Here is a 24,004-nt window from a genome sequence, read left to right on the forward strand (position 1 = left end):
GCTGTAACCATTCTATGATTCTGTGATTTCTTTGTGATCCAAAAGGGCAGATGAGGGGAAAAACACAGAAACAAACTTATTGTATTAGGGGGATCACAAAATCGGCCCTATTGTTTATAAAAATTTACATCAATGGAGAGTAATATTGGGCGGGGTGTAAAACCGGCATTTCTCCCGATCCTGTGGGTTTCCCGCCCGGCGAGTTAGGTTAAAATCACCCCGAAAGTCTTTCCCCCTTTAAGTACAGCATTGCACGTGGAGCTTCTCTTGTGCACATTCAAAATGGGCTTTGAAGTCAAAAGCATAATCCGGCATAAAAGCCAGAAAGTTTCACTATTTACATATTTTTGCAAGCATTCTGGGACCTTAATAAGACAATGCCAGGAAATGTGCACAACACTCTAGCAACACAAAATGCAGCTGGTCAGAAAATCCCAGGCAGAAGTAATTGGGCACAAAACAAGCTAAAAGCCTGTTCATCCAATTGTCCGACCTCCTATGCCTATTATGTGATTGTGCAACCAGTACAGCTGAGCACAAAATCTACACTTAATTGGCATCCCCAAATAAGTCTCCTCTTCTACCACAATATTCAAGGCACTTTCCAAGAATGGAGTTTCAGATCACTTTTCCCTAAATTTAGGAAATGGTCACTCTTGTGCTTCACATCGTAGGTCTGTGATTCTACCCTTCCTTATCTCAAATGGCCTACTCAATTGACTGGAAAGAGCTTGGGCATGGTCAGTCAGGAACAGGAAGCCCTATTTTTGGGTAAGACATGAAAGACTGTTTAATTGTCTTTGCATTTGATAGCAGTAAATATATCTATCTATTTAATCCATTTTGTACCTCTCTGTACTAAAAAGTGAAAGATTAAAATATTCAAATGGCTGCCCAGCAATGTTCCTGAGGTGAAGCTGCTGCAGACAATGAGTACAAAGTGGAAAGTCATTGCAAGCAGTAAGTGGAATCTAATTTCCAACAAAGGAAGTTTATTTATTGTATGATAGGCCTGTCTCAGGCTTAACCAGATTATTCACAACATTGGTGTCCTATTCGACCTCGAGCTGAGAGTCTGACCACTATATCCTCGCCTTCACAAAAAAACACATTTTAACCTTGGCTCCTACCTCAGCCGGGCGTCTGCTGAAACTCTCCTCCATGCCTTTGTCACCTCCAGACTCGACTATTCTCATGGTCTCCTGGCTGGCCTTCCATCCTGTACCTTCTGTAAACTTTAGCCCATTCAAAACTTGCTGCCCGTGTCTTGTACTGCACCAAGACCTGTTTACCCATCACCCCTGTCCTGATCTCCTACATTGGCTCCCAGTCTCCCAACGCCTCACATTTAAAATTCTCCTTCTTGTATTTAAATCCCTCCATGGCCTCACCGCTCTCTATCTTTGTAACCTCTTCCAACTCCATAACCTACCCAAATTCTCCATTCTTCTGACCCTGGCCTCTTCTGCAACCCTCTTCCTTTGTCCCACCATTAGTGGCCAAGCCTTCAGCCGCCTAGCTGCATGCTCTGTAATTCCCTCCCTAAACCACTCTGCCTCTCCACTTCCCTCTCATTCTTTAAGCCACTGCTTAAAAACCAACTGTTTTGACCAAAGTTTTGATCAGCCCTCAATATCTCCTTTGTTTGGCTCGGTGGCTGTTTTTTTGATTATATCTTTGAGGCGCCTTGTGCCATTTTTCTATGTTAAAGTCGCTAGTTGTTGTTGTCATTATCCTCATCAGTGGCTAGATCATTTCTGCTGGCAATACCAGGTACTGACTGGCAATACTTAATTCAGTGGTATGTTATCTACTAATGGAAATACCTAGCCCAAAGCTTTATCCATTTAAAATATGTCTCTGACAAAACAGAATGAAGAAATAATTATATTAGATATTTATTGCAGCATATGATAGTGAGGAATGGGGTCTACAAAAATGATTGAGCAACCTATGTCAACGAGAGGGACAAATGCTAACATGAAGGTGCTAGCAATATTACTCTCTGCTCTAACATCTCAAAGGTTTTCATGCTGAGAAGCATATACAACTGCTGAAACAACACATGGATAACATCCATATCACGGTGCAACAAGGAAACAACTCAATGCACATTGATATGGTTTGTTTCTATAGCATGCTATACAGGTGATCACAGTTGATGCAGCAGCCAGTCTGCTCTCACATAGGTGCAAAACCAGCAATGCTCCACTGAAATGTTCTGGGATATAGCCATTCACAGTTCTGCAGGAACTTCTAAAAGGCCTTTCCGCAAAGAAGTATGCAGAGTTAGTATCTGCTTTGCCTGAGGTGAATCGTTACATAATAATGTGCAAAAATAAGGCTTATGAATTCAATTTGTACAGTCATGCTTGAAAACAAAAGATTTTTTATTCATCAGAATGCATCTTACAGCTTGCCATTTTCTTTAAGGGATTTTTCTTATATGTTAAAGGGTCACTGTCTTCAGTCAGAAATATTTGGCAAACCTTTTGCTATTTGAAGATCAAAAGGAACTATGTGCAACTTTTGACCCAATGACAACATGCAAATAGTGTAATGATTTATTTCAATGTGATTCACATCATATTGTATGTCCAACAAACTGTTACTCATTGTTTATAAACACTTTTCTGTGGAAGTTGGTGCCCCTTTAACATTTTTCAAGATTGATATAACCATTTTGATATCTAAAACAAAATAAGGACATAAAGGGGTCGAATGTAACTCCTCACACCAGGAAACCAGGCAAGGGGGCAGTTAAAATGGAGTGGGGGATATATCAAGTCCTTTACTGCTCCGATCTGGCCAACTTCAATTTTAAATTGCAGGCGGCGAGGACAGCCGCCCCAAGCCAGCGAGGTCCTCTTTAAATATGCAGATTGGGCTCCGATGTCTTAATTGGGGTTCAATTTGCCATTTTAACCTGAGGCCTGAGCGGGGGAGCAGTGGTGGCTTCCCCACCAGGCAAAACCTGGAGCACTCACCATGTGCCAGGGACTGGGCCTCTGCAGTGGCTTCCTGCCGCCTGACTTTAATGATCAGGTAGCTGCTTCCTGCTGACTTCCCAGCTGTTTTGGTCAGGGTGTCGGCACACGGCACGTTAATGAGCCCCGGTCGTTAAAATCAGCTGAGCTTCCCTGCTACTCTGCCGGATGGGCTGGCCAGTCGCTTTGCCATGTTCCTGCCCAGGAGTTAAAATCCAGCCCAAAATGTTTGAGTACATATTTTGAATGATAAATTTCTGTGACCAGTGGCACCAAGCTGACGATCAGAAGGGGGCTAGGGGTGCCCTATGAGGCAGAGTGCCTGCAAGCACTTCTATGCATTTTTCTCCAGCCATATTTTTATAATATTCAATGTGGAAAACTAGTCATTTTTGAAAAATAACTTCATTGGGAAGTTTGACTTTGTGGCCTGAAAGCAGGTCGTTCAGTTCTTGAACACTATAGTAAAACAAAAACAAAATACCACAGATGCTGGAAATCTGAAATAAAAACATAAAATGCTAGAAACACTTGGCAGTTCAGGCAGCAGATACTTTTATTGTTTACTGCGGTGATCGGTTTGCTCTAAAACTTCAAAATGTTCTCCCTACGAACTTCTAGGTGCTTGATTATTTGTTTTCCTACTTTATATGACTAGTAGAGAGCTATGTATAGTTAAAGCAGAAGATGGCAAATGCTTCAAATGATAGTAAGTGCAAGAGTGATTTTCACAAATGATACCAGAGGAAAAAAATCTGACCCACCCATCTTCGTGCTGGATATATTGCTTATCCATTTGAAAACTTTGATCATAAGTACACTCTGCATAAATTTGATCTCATTGTTGTAGCTATCCTGATGAGCTGCAATTGTGTTACTATATACCATATAAGGTTACTATTAAAGTATTTTCTCTTCTGTTTATCAACATAATATTGCCATTTGCAGTGTCATTGGGTCACAAGAACATCATTGTGCCAATTGTCACATGGTTTCTTCATGGCAAAGATGACACAAATTTCCTTTAGAACTGACAAATTGTCCATTTGGAAAAATAAACATTGCAATCCTTGGTCGTTGACTGTAATAGTGTCTTTCTTGCTAACCTATCTGCTTTCAGCTTTTTATGCTGTACAGTTATTTCTCCGAATTTTTCATTGTCCAGCCTGGGCACGAGAAGAATAAAGGAAAAAGTGAAAGGAACCTTTTCCAACTAGGTCAATCAATCATTCACTCTTTTAATTAGATTTAAAAAAATCTTGAAACCGTGTTCCTTTGTGTACTCAAAAGTATGATAGAATGGAATCAATCCTTTATATAATTAATCAATGCTTATCCTTGACCAAGATTTCCCTGTTGTACATTCTATAGGGCAAGATACTAGTCCGAGTAAATATTAAAATGGATTTCTGACTACTGATTTGAAAGGCCAAAACATAGTGGTGTTTCGATTTGATTGCTGGTATGCAACTACATGAACTATACAAATGTAACATTTCTGTGTTTACTTTCAAGGATAAACTTGTAAAGGACTCCAGTTTATACAACAGTACACCACATTTTGTGCATTTCATCTGTTGCTATCCACGTGTTTCCTACATAATAGAAGCGAATCAGTTCAGTTCCTGTTCAGTTCAACTTTTATTTTATTTCACAGGGAGAACTGATCCTATCCCAATTATCCTTAAGCATGACGTGATGGGTATGGGGAGGATGGAAATGGAGGTATGTTTTATAATTACTATTTTTAAATTATTCACAATTTTTGATTATAATAATTGTAATTGTCTTTATGCAAGGATAGCAATTAGTCCCTCAAAATTTCAAAGCTGAAGCAGAGATGTCTAGTGACTGTTTGGAACGGAATATTCCAGAACAAAGGTTTATTTTTGTAATGTTACTGTCCAAATCCTCATGCTGGGTATATTGCTTATCCATTTCAAAACTTTGATCATAAGTACACTCTGCATAAATTTGATCTCATCGCAGTAGCTATCCTGATGAGCTGCAATTGTGTTACTATATACCATATAAGGTTACTATTAAAGTATTTTCTCTTAAAATTGCCATTTGCAATGTCATGGGGTCACAAGCACATCATTGTGTCAATTGTCACATGGTTTCTTCATGGAAAAAATGACACAAAGTTCCTTTAGTCGTTTTCCTTCACTGGAGTGGCAATAATTTCCCTTTAGAAGGCAATTCTTCACTTATTTGACCTTTTCAAACTGTTTTCTTGCATTTGACACTTCGTTGAAATAGGGAGGTCACAGAAAATGTGCCTGTGATGTGTTTCATAGCAGTGATACTGATGGCCGATGCTTTAAATCACAGTTGATAGGTCGCTCTAGTATTTTAATTGCTATTAAGTACCACTGAGTTATTCCAGTGCCACAACTCATCAATGTACTGATTCAGCGATAAAATGTAAGGTTGTGTTTGCGATTATCCACATGCCAAAATCCCAATTTTGACTGAGCAGAAAGGAAGGCACTTTTCTACAGAGAAGCAAAGAAATCTAGGAGAGGCAAGTCACTCAAGTTGCTGTCACATATCCTGCACTGAGGGAGAGGCACTAGCCAAGGCCAGGATTGTGGGTTTGAGTTGAATTCCTCGAGTTGCCTGGCACTTGAGTTCCATCTGTTCTAAATCAAACTATGAAATGCAGTGGTTTCTCATTGTGGAGTAATTTAATTCATGGTAGGCTGGAAAATAATATTAACCTCGAAATTGTTTGCAATACTATAAATCTGTTCCTTATAACGGAAGTGCAAACCCATTTTAAAATTAATGGGTTATGGCAGAATTTTAACTTTGAAAAATGGGTGGGTTGGGGATGGGAGAGCATTAAAAATTGCATCAGTTTCAGACCCGCCTCCAATCTACCCATTTCCGGTTTTCACCGGGGCGGAACAAGGGGTGGGCAACGAACCTGCTCTCAGGAGACAGGTTAGTCACTAAAACCTTTTCAAGGAGGCTGCAGGCCTCCATTTTCAAAAGTTTTTCAATTTCAACCCCTGGGGGCCGGGATTCCCAGGCCTTCTCTGTCGCGCCACGTGAAAGGAGGCGAGTAGACCCGAAACTGCAGCTTATGGGCCTGGAGAAGCAGGAGTGCTTCACCCAGGCCCAACAAGCCTATCTGCAGCGACTCTCCAATGATCGTGGACCCCCCGCTCCACGATCTCTGATTCCCCCCCAACGAACACGGACCCCCACGACGACCCCTGACCCCCCCAACAAATGCAGACCCCTGCCATGACCCCCGTTCCCCCTCCCAATGACTGACCCCCGATACCCCCCATACCTGACTCCTCCAATGACTGACTCCCCCTCCCGACCCCCATGCCCACAGTGGCCCATGCCCCCTCCATCCATACAACGAATGACTTACCTGAAGACTTACCTTTTCATGTCCTCTTGCTCTGCTCCTGTCTGACTGAAGCCAGCCTGTCAATCAGTCCGGCCAGTCGGACAGCAAACCGACAAAAAAAATAAAAGATGTCCTTATGTCAAAATCATAAGGACGTCCGGGAAACCCGTACTTCTGGGTTTCCCATCCGCGATTCCACCCCCCGGCCCCTTTCCGGCTCCGGGTTTAAAATACCCCCTATGTCTCTGTTATAGTAGATCGAGCAATACCATAGGAATGTGTTGAGCGTATGGACAGCAATTTTGAAGGTAGCAATTTCTTGGTCACTGTCTCAGCCCATTAATGGTACAGTGTTTATTGGAAGATTGTGGCTTTGACCATTCTGCCTTCTGGCTAAAGGAAACTATATATCGTTGAATAGTCCTCAAGAGAGACTTTTAAGCAGTAAATCATGGCCCCGAAAAGTCACAGTTTCGTTTACACTGTTATGGTTCTCTAGTGGTGGCGCGTCTGCCGAACAATCCTCCCCAGCCCTGACCCTGATTTAAAACACAGGGCAAACTAATTTGAATATGCACTGGTACTGGTTGAGCAGATTTCCTATGTAACACAGGAGTAGTGTGCTGGGTTTTTACAAAAGCCTGAAATGGTTGAGTTTTGCAGCAGCAGGTAAATACTGAATGCTTTGTCAGACTGAGGTAACTGTTAGATGCGTATGGTAGATGGTTCATGTTAGCTTTTGTGGCACTTTTAAAGCATGTCGTCAAGTGAAAGACCCAAAGAAGGCAGCAGGGGATTGGAATTTGGTAGAAAACACAGCGGAACATTTTAATGAGGTTGACTTGCAAGCCTTCCTGAATGAGATGCAGCAAAGGAAATAAAGACAAAAAAGTACGTAGGTAACTGCCAGTGACACTGAGTGTCAACTGTTTCAACCCAGATTTGTAGACCACTGCCGGAAAAGGTTCACTCATCTGAAGAGGAAGGCAAGGTAACAGACCAATCATTCTCCCTTTTCTCACTTGGGCAACATGGGCACCAACACACTGTTCACCCTCTTAAAATTAATAGCTGAACAGCTAACCTTTCACACTGCACTTCTGTTAAGGGCTTCACAAATTCTGGATCTGACAACATATGTGTTGTCATCTTACCTAACAGCAATGAATTGCATGAAGAATCTTAAAGCACCTTCTTCCACTTTAAAAGAGTGATACCAACAGACCTGTTACATTCATTGTCTGATACCACCTTGGAGACATCCCTTCGCTCTAGCTGTGGAAGATGGCGCGATCAGTGGCACAGTGCAGGGGGCAGGTTAGTGGCTGCACACCTTCACAGTAACTGTGGAATCCCTCTGAAGCTTTCATACTTTTTTTTTGTCTTCTTAATCACATGGAGAACATGCTCACCCATTTTTAGTTTATGCCCTTCTTTCCTGAAGATCCTTCGAGCAACAGGGAGGCAGATGAAAAGGAAGAGGAGGAGGAGGAGGAGGATGATGATGTTGAAAGGAGAAGCAGGAGGTCAGTGTCCAAAGATGTGTGGCAGCTGACAGCTGTAACTCTGTGCAGTCTACAGCCCTCATTTGCGGAAACATCAGGAAAGCTTTTTCTTCATTGCAGGCTTTTTCTTCATGAAGCATCTATCAGCTTAGTTGGAATCTGCATCAGTTCCTCACCTAAGAAGTGACTTGAGATCGGTGGGATCCATGGAAGCACTGACTGCTGTGACATATTAGACAGCACTTTTCATGCTGGCTTTCAGTCACTAGGGGCCAACATGCAAGCAGCTATCTCCCAGGGCATTCAGGATCTAATAGCTGGCATTAGACCAGCAGGCCACTGATTGAAGGTGACAAAGATCCACGGCCCAGTGCAATAGTGATGATTGGAGGCAGCCTTCATGAGGCTACCGTTTCTCAGTACAGCAGGACTCCGGCCTTCCCCCTCAGAGCACTACAACAGTTAAATATAGGAGACAACACCAGGCTGCCCTGATACAAACTCCAGAACTGGGGGCACACATTATGGATTTTGGAAACTCTCACTCTTCATTAACATATATTTAAATAAGCCTCCAGAAGCATTGGTTTGCACATAGTGGGAAGGCCCCAAACAACAATGAAAACTGAGCACAGGCATTATGAGGCAGAAAGCCAGCAGAGGCCGTATTCATCCCAATTTGTGAGCCTTAAAAAAAGAAAATTGTCATTGCAATGCCAAGGCAGTGCTAGGAATGCATGGAATTTTGGGCCTACCTGTTTACTCAATAAAGTTCTTTTTTATCTTCTGAAAAGGTTTTATCTATTTTGCAAGTTATCTGGGGGGTGAAAAATAATCCAGGAAGCATGGGATGGACAGCATCCAAGGGGATGATTTCAGGCCAACTTTGTGATGAAGGAACATAATGAGGATCTAGAAATCTAACAGAGAATGTGGTGCAGAAAAAAAGTAGTGGGGGGAAAAAAAACAATTTTGATGTTTTCATGCTCATGAAGATGTGGATCAGTATAGTACGGGCAGATGCAGAGTAAAGTTTCCTCTACTCTAACCCAACAACATAACCTCAGAAGAATATTTCCTAACACCCTCAGAATGGCATTTTTTTCATTTTTCCACACAAGGCATCGTATGGTCTTTCTGAGTGAAATTGCAATTAGTGCAAATTAGGGACAGTTTTGTGCTGTAGGCTCATGCCTGCAAAGAATTTGATTACGACTGCCCAAACTCTGTTCACATAGGACCCTTACAGCCAGCAGACGAAAGACACTTTCATCTCATCTGTCTTAGTGGATTTGAACTGAACATAGGAATAGGAGTAGGCCATTCAGCCCCTCGTGCCTGCTCTGCCATTTGATAAGATCATGGTTGATCTGTGATCTAACTCCATATACCCGCCTTAGGCCCATATCCCTTAATACCTTTGGTTGCCAAAAAGCTATCTATCTCAGATTTAAATTTAGCAGTTGAGCTAGTATCAATTGCCGTTTGCGGAAGAGAGTTCCAAACTTCTACCACCCTTTGTGTGTAGAAATGTTTTCTAATCTCGCTCCTGAAAGGTCTGCCTCTAATTTTTAGACTGTGCCCCCTACTCCTAGAATCCCCAACCAGCGGAAATAGTTTCTCTCTATCCACCCTATCTGTTCCCCTTAATATCTTATAAACTTCGATCAGATCACCCCTTAACCTTCGAAACTCTAGAGAATACAACCCCAATTTGTGTAATCTCTCCTCTTAACTTAACCCTTGAGTCCGGGTATCATTCTAGTAAACCTACGCTGCACTCCCTCCAAGGCCAATATGTCCTTCCGAAGGTGCGGTGCCCAGAACTGCTCACAGTACTCCAGGTGCGGTCTAACTAGGGTTTTGTATAGCTGCAGCATAACTTCTGCCCCCTTGTACTCTAGTCCTCTAGATATAAAGGCCAGCATTCCATTAGCCTTATTGATTATTTTCTGCACCTGTTCATGACACTTCAATGATCTATGTACCTGAACCCCTAAGTCCCTTTGGACATCCACAGTTTTTAACTTTTTACCATTTAGAAAGTACCCTGTTCTCTCCTTTTTTGATCCAAAGTGGATGACCTCACATTTGTCTACATTGATTTCCATTTGCCACAGTTCACCTAATCTATCAATATCGCTTTGTAATTCTATGTTTTCATCTACACTGCTTACAATGCCACCAATCTTTGTGTCATCGGCAAACTTAGATATGAGACTTTCTATGCCATCATCTAAGTCGTTAATAAATATTGTGAATAATTGAGGCCCCAAGACAGATCCCTGCGGGACTCCACTAGTCACATCCTGCCAATGTGAGTACCTACCCATTATCCCTACTCTCTGTCGCCTTTCGCTCAGCCAACTTCCTAACCAAGTACTTTTCCCTCTATTCCATGGGTTTCTATCTTAGCTAACAGTCTCTTATGTGGGACCTTATCAAATGCCTTCTGGAAGTCCATATAAATAACATCCATTGACATTCCCCTGTCCACTACTTTAGTCACCTCTTCAAAAAATTCAATCAGGTTTGTCAGGCACGACCTACCTTTCACAAATCCATGCTGGCTGTCTCTGATTAACTGAAAATTCTCGAGGTGTTCAGTCACCCTATCCTTAATTATAGACTCCAGCATTTTCCCCACAACAGATGTTAGGCTAACTGGTCTATAATTCCCCGGTTTCCCTCCTTTCTTAAAAAGTGGAGTGACATGTGCAATTTTCCAATCCAGAGGGACAGTTCCTGAATCTAGAGAGCTTTGAAAGATTATAGTTAGGGCATCCGCAATGTTCTCACCTACTTCCTTTAAAACCCTGGGATGGAAACCATCTGGTCCTGGGGATCTGTCACTCTTTAGTGCTATTATTTTCTTCATTACTGTTGCTTTACTTATGTTAATTTTATCGAGTCCCTGTCCCCGATTCAATATTAGTTTTCTTGGGATTTCCGGCATGCTATCCTCTTTTTCGACTGTAAATACTGACGCTAAGTAATCGTTCAACATGTCCTCCATTTCCCCATTGTCAGTGACAATTTCCCCACTTTCCGTTTTTAAGGGGCCAACACTGCTCCTGACCACCCTCTTTTTCCTAATATAACTATAAAAGTTCCAGAGTTGAAAGGCTAGAGACTTCTTTATGTCCATCAGTGTGGTGTGGCACTGAGTAGTACAAACCAACAGAATGTCCCAGATCTCAGTTTCAGCAGTGCAGCAGTTTCAGTTCTGTAGCCCTAGGAGAGGAAAAATCAGCCTGGATGCCTATTCCTGAGCCCTACCAAAGTTGGAATATTGTTGGAAGTCTACTTGTGAGGATAGGATTGGACTCACATTTGAGTAATCTGCACAGTTCAATAGCTCACTGACACTCAATCTAGGATCACCCTAAAGAAATCATGCTGTGGAATCATTGCTGCCTCTGGAATCATGTTGAAGAATCACCAAGAGGGAACAAGGAAAATCGGCAATAAAAATAAAAATGGTCTTACATCTTTTGCTTTTTTGATAAAAGATTTTTATTTAGCTCCATATTTTCCTCATCATGAGTTACCAAACCACACACCTACATTCTGGCTGGGAGGATGGGCACAAGTGACTTGATACCTGTATCTGTCATCACAAAGGAGAGGGATGATGCAGGGATTGAAGTTAAGGAGGAGGAGCGTGAAATATTGGATGGGATAAACATAGTGAGAGAGGAAGTATTAAGGGGATTAGCATCTTTGAAAGTGGATAAATCACCAGGGCCGGATGAAATGTATCCCAGGCTGTTAAAAGAACCCAGGGAGGAAATAGCAGAGGCTTTAACAATCTTTTTCCAAACTTCACTGGATACAGGCTTACCACCACCTTCTCAAGGGCAAATAGGGATGGGCAATAAATGCCGGCCTCGCCAGGGATGCCCACATCCCATGAACGAATATTAAAAAAAAAGTGTAGTGCCGGAGGTTTGGAGGACTGCTAACGTTGTACCATTGTTTAAAAAGGGAGCGAAGGATATACCGAGTCATTACAGGCCAGTCAGTCTAATCTCGGTGGTGGGCAAATTATTGGAATCAATTCTGAGGGACAGGATAAACTGTCACTTGGAAAGGCACAGGCTAATCAAGGACAGTCAGCACGGATTTGTTAAGGGGAGGTCATGTCTGACTAACTTGATTGAATTTTTTGAGGCAGTGACAATGAGGATCGATGAGGTTAGTGCAACTGATGTAGTCTACATGGATTTTAGCAAAGCTTTTGACAAGGTCTCACGTGGCAGATTGGTCAAAAAAGCAAAGGCCCATGGGATCCAAGGGAATGTGGCAAATTGGATCCAAAATTGGCTCAGTGGCAGGAAGCAAAGGGTAATGGTCGACGGGTGTTTTTGCGACTGGAAGGCTGTTTCCAGTGGGGTGCCGCAGGGCTCAGTACTAGGTCCTTTTTCTTTTTGTGGTATACATTAATGATTTGGACGGGGGCATAATTAAGAAATTTGCGGATGACACAAAGATAGGCCGTGTGGTTGATAGTGAGGAGGAAAGCTGTAGACTGCAGGAAGATATAAATGGACTGGTCAGATGGGCAGAAAAGTGGCAAATGGAGTTCAATCCGGAGAAGTGTGAGGTAATGCATTTGGGAAGAGCAAACAAGGCAAGGGAATACACAATAAATGGGAGGATACTGAAAGGTGTAGAGGAAGTGAGGGACCTTGTCCAAAGATCCCTGAAGGTAGCAGGACAGGTAGATAAGGTGGTTAAGAAGGCATATGGAATGCTTTCCTTTATTAGCCGAGGCATGGAATATAAAAGGGATGTTATGCTGGAACTGTATAAAACCCTAGTAAGGCCACAGCTTGAGTACTGCACACAGTTCTGGTCACCACATTACAGGAAGGATGCAATTGCACTAGAGAGAGGGGCAGAGGAGATTTACGAGGATGTTGCCAGGACTGGAGAATTTTAGCAATGATGACAGATTGGATTGTTTGTGGTTAGATTGGCTGTGGTCATTTTCCTTGGAACAGAGGAGGCTGAGGGGTGATTTGATTGAGGTGTATAAAATTATGAGGGCCTAGATAGAGTGGATAGGAAGGACCTATTTCCCTTAGCGGAGGGGTCAATAACCAGGGGGCATAGATTTGAAGTGATTGGTAGAAGGATTGAGGAAAAATGTTTTCACCCAGTGGGTGGTGGGGGTCTGGAACTCACTGCCTGAGAGTGTGATAGAGGCAGAAACCCTCAACTCATTTAAAAAATACCTGGATGTGCACCTGAAGAGCCGTGACCTGCAGGGCTATGGACCAAATGTGGGAAAGTGGGATTAGGCTGGGTGGCTCATTTCTCAGCTGTTGCGGACATGATGGGCCAAATGGCCTCCTTCAGTGCTGTAAATTTTCTATGATTTGTATGATTTCTACCTCCACTGCATCCATCACTGTAGCTCTGTGAGCAGATAGTGGGAGGTGTTGTAACAGAATGTTGGTACATTTTCCCTCCCTCCTTTTGGCTTGGTATCTAGTCTTTGTTCTGTACTGTGAGGAAGGTCTAGTTGAAATCGCCAACATGGCATATAAAGGAAGGTTTACTACACATGTCAGCCAAGGCTAGGATTCAAATATGAGTCTTCTCGTGCATGTAGTATTGCAGGAATCAACTGTAGTACTTGCCTGCACATCCTTGAAGATGAAGAATTGTCACACATTAAAACCATATTGTAAGAGATCAAGAAAAAATTAATTGTACGATATATATTTTACTTAATTGAACAATTGATGATAGTTTACATTATTTGCTGTGTTTGCAAAAAGATAGAACTGTGATTCAATTGCTACAGGAACTTGCTGAGCATGGATTTGTGATGGCATTACATGAACTGTCAAACACTAGAGCCCCAATTTTTGTCCTGTCCACCCGGCAGGAACGGTGTGTGCAGGGGGTTAAAATCATGTCTATGTACTTACTGCACCTGAACCATTCCTGCCCGCCGCCATTTTAACTGCCGATTTTTTTTTGATTCGGTACAGACGTCCAACCCAGGCTAGTGAGGTTCTAATTAAAATGTAATAGTCGTGTTCCAATTATGTCATCCAGACCTTGGCACCATTTTAACCTTCAGAACCCTTGCAGCTACCCCCTCTTTGTCCTCACTTCCTCCACTTGGACCTCCAGGGAGGCATCCAAAAAGCGAGGGTAGCCCTTTGACTCATCTGTGTCCTCAGAAAGTCTTCCACAGTTCATCTATGATAAATACAGGCAGGTGATGTAACCTTACTTTAAGTGGTCCATCCCCGCTTTAAGTAGGTCTCAGGAGTCGCACCTGATGTGGGCGGGCTGCCCGATTTGTCACTCAATCGGGAGGGCAGCATGTCAATCATATTAAAATATGGCCTGCGAGTTAAAGTGGCTCCGGCCTCATCCCAAAAACGTCATGGAGGCTTGCTGGACATCCTGCCTCCGCACACCCAATTTACACCCTGAGTTAAATCCAAGACTTGAGTGTTTGCAGCACTCCAAGCCATGAAACCAGCAATTGTGATGTTGCAGAAATACATCCAGTTTAGTAATCTATAGACTAGTTGAGATTCTTTGAAGTGATTCAACTGATCGCTCCTGGCAATTAAAATCCATTAGTGAGCACGAGCCATTGTTAAACAAATGGAAGCAATAATCGGCCCTCAATAACAAGTGCTTTGCTTTTTTAACCTAGATTTGAATCTCTGTTTGTGCATGGAATGGATTTCAGCAATATAACGATAAATATCTGTTCTTTTATTAAGATAATTGTGCATTGATTTCTTGCTTTGTTCACAACATGTTTACATATGACCCCATAATTCTTCAGGACACAATTCCTGATGATTATGCCAGGATAGTGCCCACGGGTGCCCTCTAATGTTAATCCCACTGGAGTTTGAGGGGTCAGTGGAAGAGCAACTAATTTACTGTATTTATTGCTTGTTAAGCTAATGATATAAGGCATGGGTGTCCAAGCTTTAGAGTGTTGGTCTGGATCCTTGGACATTGGCTTGGATCCTTGTGATTCATCTAGTGAGTGGGCCACATTTGGTCAAATAGCTTTTTTAAAAAATTGTTCTTGGGTGTGGTTGGCTTGGGCAAGGCGGGCGCTTGCACCAATACTGGCACATTTCCATTTCTTCTATGCTGCTTCTCAGGAAATACTATACTGTTTCCCTTTGTTACTTACCAGTTTCTCTTCATACCCCCTCTTAGCCATTCTGATCTTTTTTTTGCTTCCCCACTATATTCTCTATGTTGTTTTTTTTTGTATTATTAGCGCTAGGTTTGTCAAATGCCTCTTTTAAAGTCTCGTTTTAATTTTAATTTCTCTACTTATCCAAGGAACTCCAGCTTTTGCAGTACTATTTTTTCTTCTGGAAAAGTGTCCAGTTTTTACACTAATCATTTCCTCTTTGAACAATTCCCATTGTTTTTGCACTGTCTTATTTACCAGATTTTCTTTCAAGTTTATCTGGGTTAGTTCCCTTTTTTTCATTCAATTGGCTTACTTCTATTCAGGTTTCTTTATCTTTGACTGTTTCCTCTCATCAATTTTTAATCAAACAGCAGCCAGAATATCTCCAGGCGTAATCCTTTTCTCTACCTGTAAAAGGAATTTAATTTCTATTGCTATACAACAGTTGGGACCCAAGGCTGCGTGGATCCACCAATCTGAATGGGATTGGTCATAGGGCCTAAGGCCTTTTTTTGGCGAATCTGCAAATAGGAACATAGGAACAGGAGTAGGCCATTTAGCCCCTCGTGCCTGCTCTGCCATTTGATAAGATCATGGCTGATCTGTGATCTAACTCCATATACCTGCCTTTGGCCCATATCCCTTAATACCTTTGATTGCCCAAAAGCTATCTATCTCAGATTTAAATTTAGCCATTGAGCTTGTATCAACTGCCGTTTGCGGAAGAGCGTTCCAAACTTCTACCACCCTTTGTATGTAGAAATGTTTTCCAATCTCGCTCCTGAAAGGTCTGGCTCTAATTTTTAGACTGTGCCCCCTACTCCTAGAATCCCCAACCAGCGGAAATAGTTTCTCTCCATCCACCCTATCCGTTCCCCTTAATATCTTATAAACTTCGATCAGATCACCCCTTGACCTTCGAAACTCGAGAGAATACAACCCCAATTTGTGTAATCTCTCCTCGTAACTTAACCCTTGAGTCCGGGTATCATTCTAGTAAACCTACGCTGCACTCCCTCCAAGGCCAATATGTCCTTCCGAAGGTGCGGTGCCCAGAACTGCTCACAGTACTCCAGGTGCGGTCTAACTAGGGTTTTGTATAGCTGCAGCATAACTTCTGCCCCCTTGTACTCTAGTCCTCTAGATATAAAGGCCAGCAATCCATTAGCCTTCTTGATTATTTTCTGCACCTGTTCATGACACTTCAATGATCTATGTACCTGAACCCCTAAGTCCCTTTGGACATCCACTGTTTTTAACATTTTACCATTTAGAAAGTACCCTGTTCTATCCTTCTTTGATCCAAAGTGGATGACCTCACATTTGCCTGCATTGAATTCCATTTGCCACAGTTTTGCCCATTCACCTAATCTATCAATATCGCTTTGTAATTTTATGTTTTCATCTACACTGCTTACAATCTTTGTGTCATTGGCAAACTTAGATATGAGACTTTCTATGCCATCATCTAAGTCGTTAATAAATATTGTGAATAATTGAGGCCCCAAGACAGATCCCTGCGGGACTCCACTAGTCACATCCTGCCAATGTGAGTACCTACCCATTATCCCTACTCTCTGTCGCCTTTCGCTCAGCCAACTTCCTAACCAAGTCCGTACTTTTCCCTCGATTCCATGGGCTTCTATCTTAGCTAACAGTCTCTTATGTGGGACCTTATCAGATGCCTTCTGGAAGTCCATATAAATAACATCCATTGACAGTCCCCTGTCCACTACTTTAGTCACCTCTTCAAAAAATTCAATCAGGTTTGTCAGGCACGACCTACCTTTCACAAATCCATGCTGGCTCTCTCTGATTAACTGAAAATTCTCGAGGTGTTCAGTCATCCTATCCTTAATTATAGACTCCAGCATTTTCCCCACAACAGATGTTAGGCTAACTGGTCTATAATTCCCTGGTTTCCCTCTCTCTCCTTTCTTTAAAAGCGGAGTGACATGTGCAATTTTCCAATCCAGAGGGACAGTTCCTGAATCTAGAGAACTTTGATAGATTATAGTTAGGGCATCTGCAATATACTCACCTACTTCCTTTAAAACCCTGGGATGGAAACCATCTGGTCCTGGGGATTTGTCACTCTTTAGTGCTATTAATTTCTTCATTACTGTTGCTTTACTTATATTAATTTTATCGAGTCCCTGTCCACAATTCAATATTAGTTTTCTTGCGAAATGGTTGTCAGCCCAGCGTTTACAGTGGAAAATGAGATATAGGGTGTTGTTACGTCCCTCCTGACTTATTTTCATAGGATCTCCATTCTTGCTCCCACTGTAAGTGCTCTATTCTGCATTGCCCTTGGGGATCCTCAGTGAACCCCATAGACATTGCAAAGGGCCCAGAGATCCAGGTAACAGGTCTCTCCGCTCCTTGTTCCTCTACTTTTCGCCCGGGAAATGAGCGTTCCTGGGGCACTAAGTCGATTAAAATCGGCGTAATGGTGTTCTGTGAGCCTTGCAATCCAGCCTATACTCATGAAAAGGCTTATGCTAGTGGCAACAGATTTCCTCCATGAGGCAGGCCAGAATTACTTGAAGAGAGTGTGGTAGAGGCTACATCATTACTTCAAGAGTTACCTTATCGTTTTTTTCTCTTTCCAATTTTGGTGGTGTCCTGGAATATAAGCCTTGGCCCTTCACCATGGCTTCTTAATAAAAAAAAAACTGAGTGTTTTGTACATACTTATACATTAGGTATGTTTTCATGCACTTAACAGTTGATCTTGTCATCGGCAACAACTGTTTGTCTGTATAGTTTCTCTTTTTGAACTGAAGAGATTGTTTGATATACCAAATATTGGGCATGATTTTAAATGGGAAAAACGGTTGGTTGGGGGTGGTGGGGGCAGTAAAAATTTTAAAAATCTAAAACCCGCCCCAACCTGCCTCAAATCCGCCCACTTCAGGTTCTAACAGAGGCAGGATGCGGGGCGGGCGACCAACCCGGTCTCAGTAGGCGGGTCGGTCAGTAAAAGATTTCAAGAAGGCTGCAGGCCTCCATTTATACAGATTTTTTTATTTTTAACCCTGGGGGCCAGGATTCCACGTGAGAGGAGGAAAGAAGGCCCAAAACTTCAGGTAAGTGCCTTTAAAGAGCTGCTTGTAGGCCCGGAGGAGTAGGACTGCTTCCCCTAGGCCCAACAAGTCTACTTGCAGCGACTACCCCACAATCTCCGACCCCACCCCACGATGACCCTGGATCCCGCCCGCCCACCCCCCCCAATATCTGACCCGCCCACCCCCCCCCCCCCAATATCTGACCCGCCTACCCCCCTGATGACTGAACCCCCCCCACAATGACCCCCTATGACTGACACCCTGATGACTGAGCTCCCCAATGACTGACCCCCCCTGTGACCCTCGACCCCTCCCGATAATTGAGGCCACCCCCCATCTAACACTTACCTTTTCACATCCTCTCGCTGGCTGCTCTACCGTTTGACAGGCTGGTCTCAGTCAATCATGCCGGCTGTTGGGTGGGAAATGTACAAAAAAAAACGTCCTTACATCAAAATCATAAGGACGTCCGGAAAACCCGTACTACTGGGTTTTCCATCAGGAATTTCACCCCCCCCCCCCCCGCCCCCGACTGGCTCGATAAAATCATGCATATTGTGTCTGAATTTTAATGTCATTTCAAATGCAAGGTTGGATTCAAGCAAAACCTGTGATTTGTTCTCAATCAACTGGTCAATTATTTCATCCTAAATGTAATTTCATTTTCTTCTAAGATATTTTGTAGAAATTCTAATTATTCTGTTGTTATCAGCACATCTAATTTGTATATTTCCAAACTAATTAACAAACTCATCCCTGACCTATTTATTTGCAAACTTTTGGCAAATTCATAGTAAGAACGAGGCTAATTTTCAACCATACTTAATTAACTAATAAAAGCCCAATATATTTCAGCTGATCTATTAGACAATAATATATTACATGCAAAGTAATTCATTCTTCTGTATTCGTTAAAAATAATAGCCCTACATAAAGTACAAAATATTTCCCTCTTAACATGTATAGGCACACAATCTGGGACAAAACTAGGGGCTAATTTTCCACAGCCTGGTTTTGGGGTATTAGGCTGAGGAGAAAGAGAGTTTAAGGTAATTGGCATGAGAACCAGAGGCGAGATGAGGAGAATTTTTTTGCGAAGCAAGCTCTAATGGCCTGGAATGCACTACCTGAAAAGGTGATGGAAGCAGATTCAATAATAACTTTCAAAAGGGAATTGGATAAATACTTGAAAGGGAAAAATTTGCTGGGCGATGGGGAAATGGCAGGGGGGGTGGGACTAATTGCATAGCTCTTTCAAAGAGCCGGCACAGGCACGATGGGTAGAATGGCCTCCTTCTGTGCTGCATCGTTCTATGATTCCACAAATGTCACAGACTTGAGCTTAGCATTTGTGTTTAGCAAAGGCATTCAGAGCCATGTAATTAAATGGGAGCACTGTTCTGAGGCTTTGTGTCTTTTTCGACATCAAAATTGGGTCAGTGTTGAGTGAAATCAATGCCAAATATTAACAGAACATCCAGGCTTGCCAGATGAGCAGTGCAGGTAGGAAGGGTCACAAAGGAACTTCATTTTGCTGTTTTGGTGCCATTTATGGCCCATGTTAGTAATTTTTTTCTCTCATAGCACCTTTGGGCAAATAGTTTTATTTACTTACATTTCTCAGTAGCACAATCACAGTGGGAATCCCCCGATGTGAGGTGCTGGGAAGAGGATGGTGATTTCCGAAGGGATGGCAGACAGATTGTGATGCACGAGAATTGCTCTGTGCCACCCTTCAGTACCCATACGTGCAGAGGTGCATACAAAGGTGTCTAGATCTTATTTTGACAGGTGATTATTGCAAGCAGAGACTCCGACTATAGTTACTGCATTCTGTATTGGATGGTTCATCAGAAGCACCCAAATCAATGTTACTGCATGAAAGAAGGCATGCCAGAGAGAACATCAACCAGCAAAGCCTAATTGGCTGCAGCCATCAAGACGCCACCAACCATTTTGCAGGCATTGTTACACCCATCCGACAACGTCTGTGGGAAAGTGTCTTCACAAGGTCTGGATCATTAGAGCCAGATGCAGTTATGTCATCTGCTGTAAGGAAATAGTCTTTCCCTATTCACCCAATCAAATCCCTTCATAATTTTAAAAACCTCTATTAAATAGTCCTGGCTGTAGATTTTCATCTTTACTACCTGGGGTGGGGTGGTAATCTAGCAAAATGGATCTCCCACCTGTTGTAGAACCGGCCCAAATTTTATTCCATTTAAATCAATAGAATGAAGTCCGGTGGGTTCTAATAAGGGTGGCCGAATAATTCCGCAATTATCTCACATCTTTCCTAACTACAGTTTCCTTTCTCGGCATTATCCTGATTAATCTGTGCTGTGTGCTCTCTTTGACTCTAAAGCCCTTCGGATAATCGGGTGCCCAAAACTATAAAGAAGTGTGTACAATTTTAAATTTGTTGCCAATGCCCCTGCATTTCAGCCTCTATTAACCTGGCAGGCTGTCAAGGCATAGACAGTTGGATTGTAGCTTGGATTGTAACCTGTCTTCCATTCCATGTGGATTGATTAGAGGAAGCCAGCACGAAATTGTTAAACGCAAATCGTGTTTAACCAACTTGATAGAGTTTTTTGATGAGGTAACAGAGAGGGTAGATGAGGGCAATGCAGTTGATGTGGTGTATATGGATTTTCAAAAAGCGTTTGATAAAGTGCCGCATGGTAGACTTGCTATTAAGATTGTGGTCCATGGAGTAAAGGGGGCAATAGCAACATAGATACAGAATTGGCTAAATGACAGGAAACAGAGTAGTAGTGAACGGTTTTTCAGACTGGAGGGAGGTGTGCAGTGGTGTTCCCCAGGGGTTGGTATGAAGACCACTGCTTTTCTTGATATATATTAATGACTTGGACTTGGGTGTACAGGGCACAATTTCAAAATTTGCAGATGACACAAAATTTGGAAGGGGAGTGAACAGTGAGGAGGATAGTGATAGACTTCCAAGAGGATATAGACAGGCTGGCGGCATGGGCGGACACGTGGCAGATGAAGTTTAAAGTGGAAAAATGCGATAGGAAAAATGAGGAGAGGCAATATAAACTAGAGGGCACAATTCTAAAAAGGGTAGAGGAACAGAGGGATCTGGGGGTGTATGTGCACAAATCATTGAAGGTGGCAGGGCAGGTTGAGAAAGCGGTTAAAAAAGCATACGGGATCCTGGGCTTTATAAATCGAGGCATAGAGTATAAAAGCAAGGAGGTTATGATGAACCTTGATAAAACACTGGTTCGACCACAACTGGAGTATTGTGTCCAATTCTGGGAACGGCACTTTAGGAAAGATGTGAAGGCCTTAGAGAGGGTGCAGAGGAGATTTACTAGAATGATTCCAGGGATGAGGGACTTAAATTACGTGGATAGACTGGAGAAGCTGGGATTGTTCTCCTTGGAACAGAGAAGGTTGAGAGGACATTTGATAGACTTATTCAAAATCATGAAGGGTCTGGACAGAGTAGAGGGAGAGAAATTGTTTCCATTGGCAGAAGGGTCAATATTTAAGGGCATAGATTTAAGGTGATCAGCAAAAGAACCAAAGGTGATGTGAGAAAAAACTTTTTTACTCAGCGAGTGGTTAGGATCTGGAATGCACTGCCCGAGGGAGTGGTGGAGGCAGATTCAATCGTGGCCTTCACAAGGAAACTGGATAAATACTTGAAAGGAAAAAATATGCAGGGCTACAGGGAAAGGGCAGGGGAGTGGGATAGCTGGATTGCTTGTGCATAGAGCCGGCACGAACTCGATGGGCCGAATGGCCTCCTTCAGTGCTGAAACCTTTCTATGGTTTTATGATTCTGTTAGTTGCTATTGCTCTCCCCTAGTGGTCCTCTTGAACTGGCGGCTGAAGGCTGCATTTTCTTTGCCAGAGTAACATATTATTTTCTGGGCTTCCTATCGTAACCTTTTGTTGATGGAGATGGCATTTAATTATCTGTTATTTCTTCCTGGCATGCGCTTTGGGTTGTGTGTTTTGGGTGTGCTCCTCTGCTGAACATTGCTGCCTTGCTGGACAAGTACTTCTTTCAACAGCAAGAGCCACCTTCAGTTGTCTTGATTTCTGTACCAGTAGGCTGAAGTTTTCCACTATGAAAAATCAAACATATTTTCCAGTATGGGGCTAGTTTCCTCATTTTATACTGATGCTGACTTTTTTGTTACATTTGCTTCTCTTCATCAATGTTATCTCCATCAGAGTTGCAGGCACAAATTTGTGTCTTAGCATGTGTTGGAACAGCAACACACTATGCTACTTTGTTGGTGCATTATAATTTTTTTATTGTTAAAGGAGATACTAACAATGCGGTTCCCTTGTTCTTATTTAAGTGTTAATTTTCTGCTTAAAAATGCCAATAAGCAATATGTGATGTGGCTCTTTGGTTAAGAACTGAAAAACAACAATATTTGGAACTAATGATGAGATCTCAAGAGGCCATTCATCATCATCACTTTTGTACATATTAAAATGTACCCTTGGAGCATTAACCCGCCCAAGTACCCTTTGTTCTTGTGATAATGATGACCATTATGGGTAAATCCTGAAGAGTATAATTTATCAAAATGCCTTTGAGTTCATCGTTGATATTAATAGGACCTTGAAATGTCTAGCACCATTTATTATTTAGCAATGTTCATGTTTAGTGTGGTTTGTGTCAGTAATAAGTGCTGTGCTACATAATGACATGTAAAGTATGGGCCAAATTTTTACATATTAAGGGGGGAATAATGTGCATATCACAATTGTAGCTTTTTCAAAATATGTGAAGGTTGTTGTAGAAATTACATTGAAGTGTTAAATGTAAACAAATTAAGAAAATGTTCTTGGTGAAATGTGTGTTTTATATGTGTTCAGTAACAATTCCTAATACTGTGATAAATGTTTTTAGTAACAACTATATGGAAAGCTGCTAATAACAGCTGATTAAACTATCAAAACTAAATGGATATTTTATTATGGAACATCAACAAATCAAGATTATGTCGATTGTCCATTTCTTATTATTTGTGCAGCAATTATTCAGGCCATTTTGTTCAACATTTGTTAATATTTTCATTATTGGAAGTATTAATGATTTTATTTTGCTGCCAAATTCTAAAATTTGTGCCAGAATTTTCTACAGGGTAAGAAATGTGATCAAACAGCTTGAATTGTATTTCAAGTCAGTAACGTTAAAATGGCTTTAAAATGAAAAATACAGTTAAATTGCATGCTACTTTGTGAAGTAATGTCTGGGATTTACTTTCATCTTCCCGAGAGAGCAGACCATTGCAAAGCAGCAAATTGTATGTATGTATATTTGTGTGGTTCTATGTGTGGTGTTCAACCAATTTATATCTATTAATTCAGTATCTGAATCACTTCAATACTAAAAATAAAAGTGACAATTTAATGATGCTTCCTGGATGTTAGGAGGCTTGAAATTGGAGATTATAGGAATCATCACATCTGGTGTAATTGCTCCAATTTCTTTGTTGCTGTTGTAGGTGGATTATGCAGAGGATGCTACAGAACTACATCAAACCTTAGAGGTAGAAAAGAAACAAACAAAACAACTGAAACAAAAGTATAAGGTACAATTTTGAATATGAACTGCTTGTTGCTTGATCCTGTCACTTTGGGATTGCTGGCTGCCTAGTTTGGCAATTAAACGTTGTGTTGAAATGATCGATAGAACGATTGCACACATTAAAGTGTCTTTAAAAAGGGAGAATATTATTGTTAACAAGCACTCAGTTTTATCTGCAGTAACATGTTGGTGGTAAACTCTAGGTTATGATGTTGTTTGTGTTTTGTCACAATGATCTGTAGAATTGAATCAGAATGAGATCAGATGAAAATAGCCTGTATCAGTTGGCTTA

General features: G+C 41.9%; 1 long non-coding RNA gene across 1 annotated transcript in view; it reads left to right on the plus strand.

Annotated features, from left to right (window-relative positions):
* The window catches only part of LOC137334257 (uncharacterized), a 92,672-nt gene extending 68,962 nt beyond the window's left edge, over window positions 1–23,710 (plus strand). Inside the window, exons 2-3 of the long non-coding RNA XR_010966118.1 lie at window positions 4,645–4,712; window positions 23,630–23,710. This is a non-coding gene — a long non-coding RNA (uncharacterized lncRNA). The remainder of the gene's footprint in view (window positions 1–4,644; window positions 4,713–23,629) is intronic.
* Window positions 23,711–24,004: the final 294 nt, after the last annotated feature.

The sequence above is a fragment of the Heptranchias perlo genome, chromosome 2, assembly GCF_035084215.1.
Source record: "Heptranchias perlo isolate sHepPer1 chromosome 2, sHepPer1.hap1, whole genome shotgun sequence".
Classification (NCBI taxonomy): Eukaryota; Metazoa; Chordata; class Chondrichthyes; order Hexanchiformes; family Hexanchidae; genus Heptranchias; species Heptranchias perlo.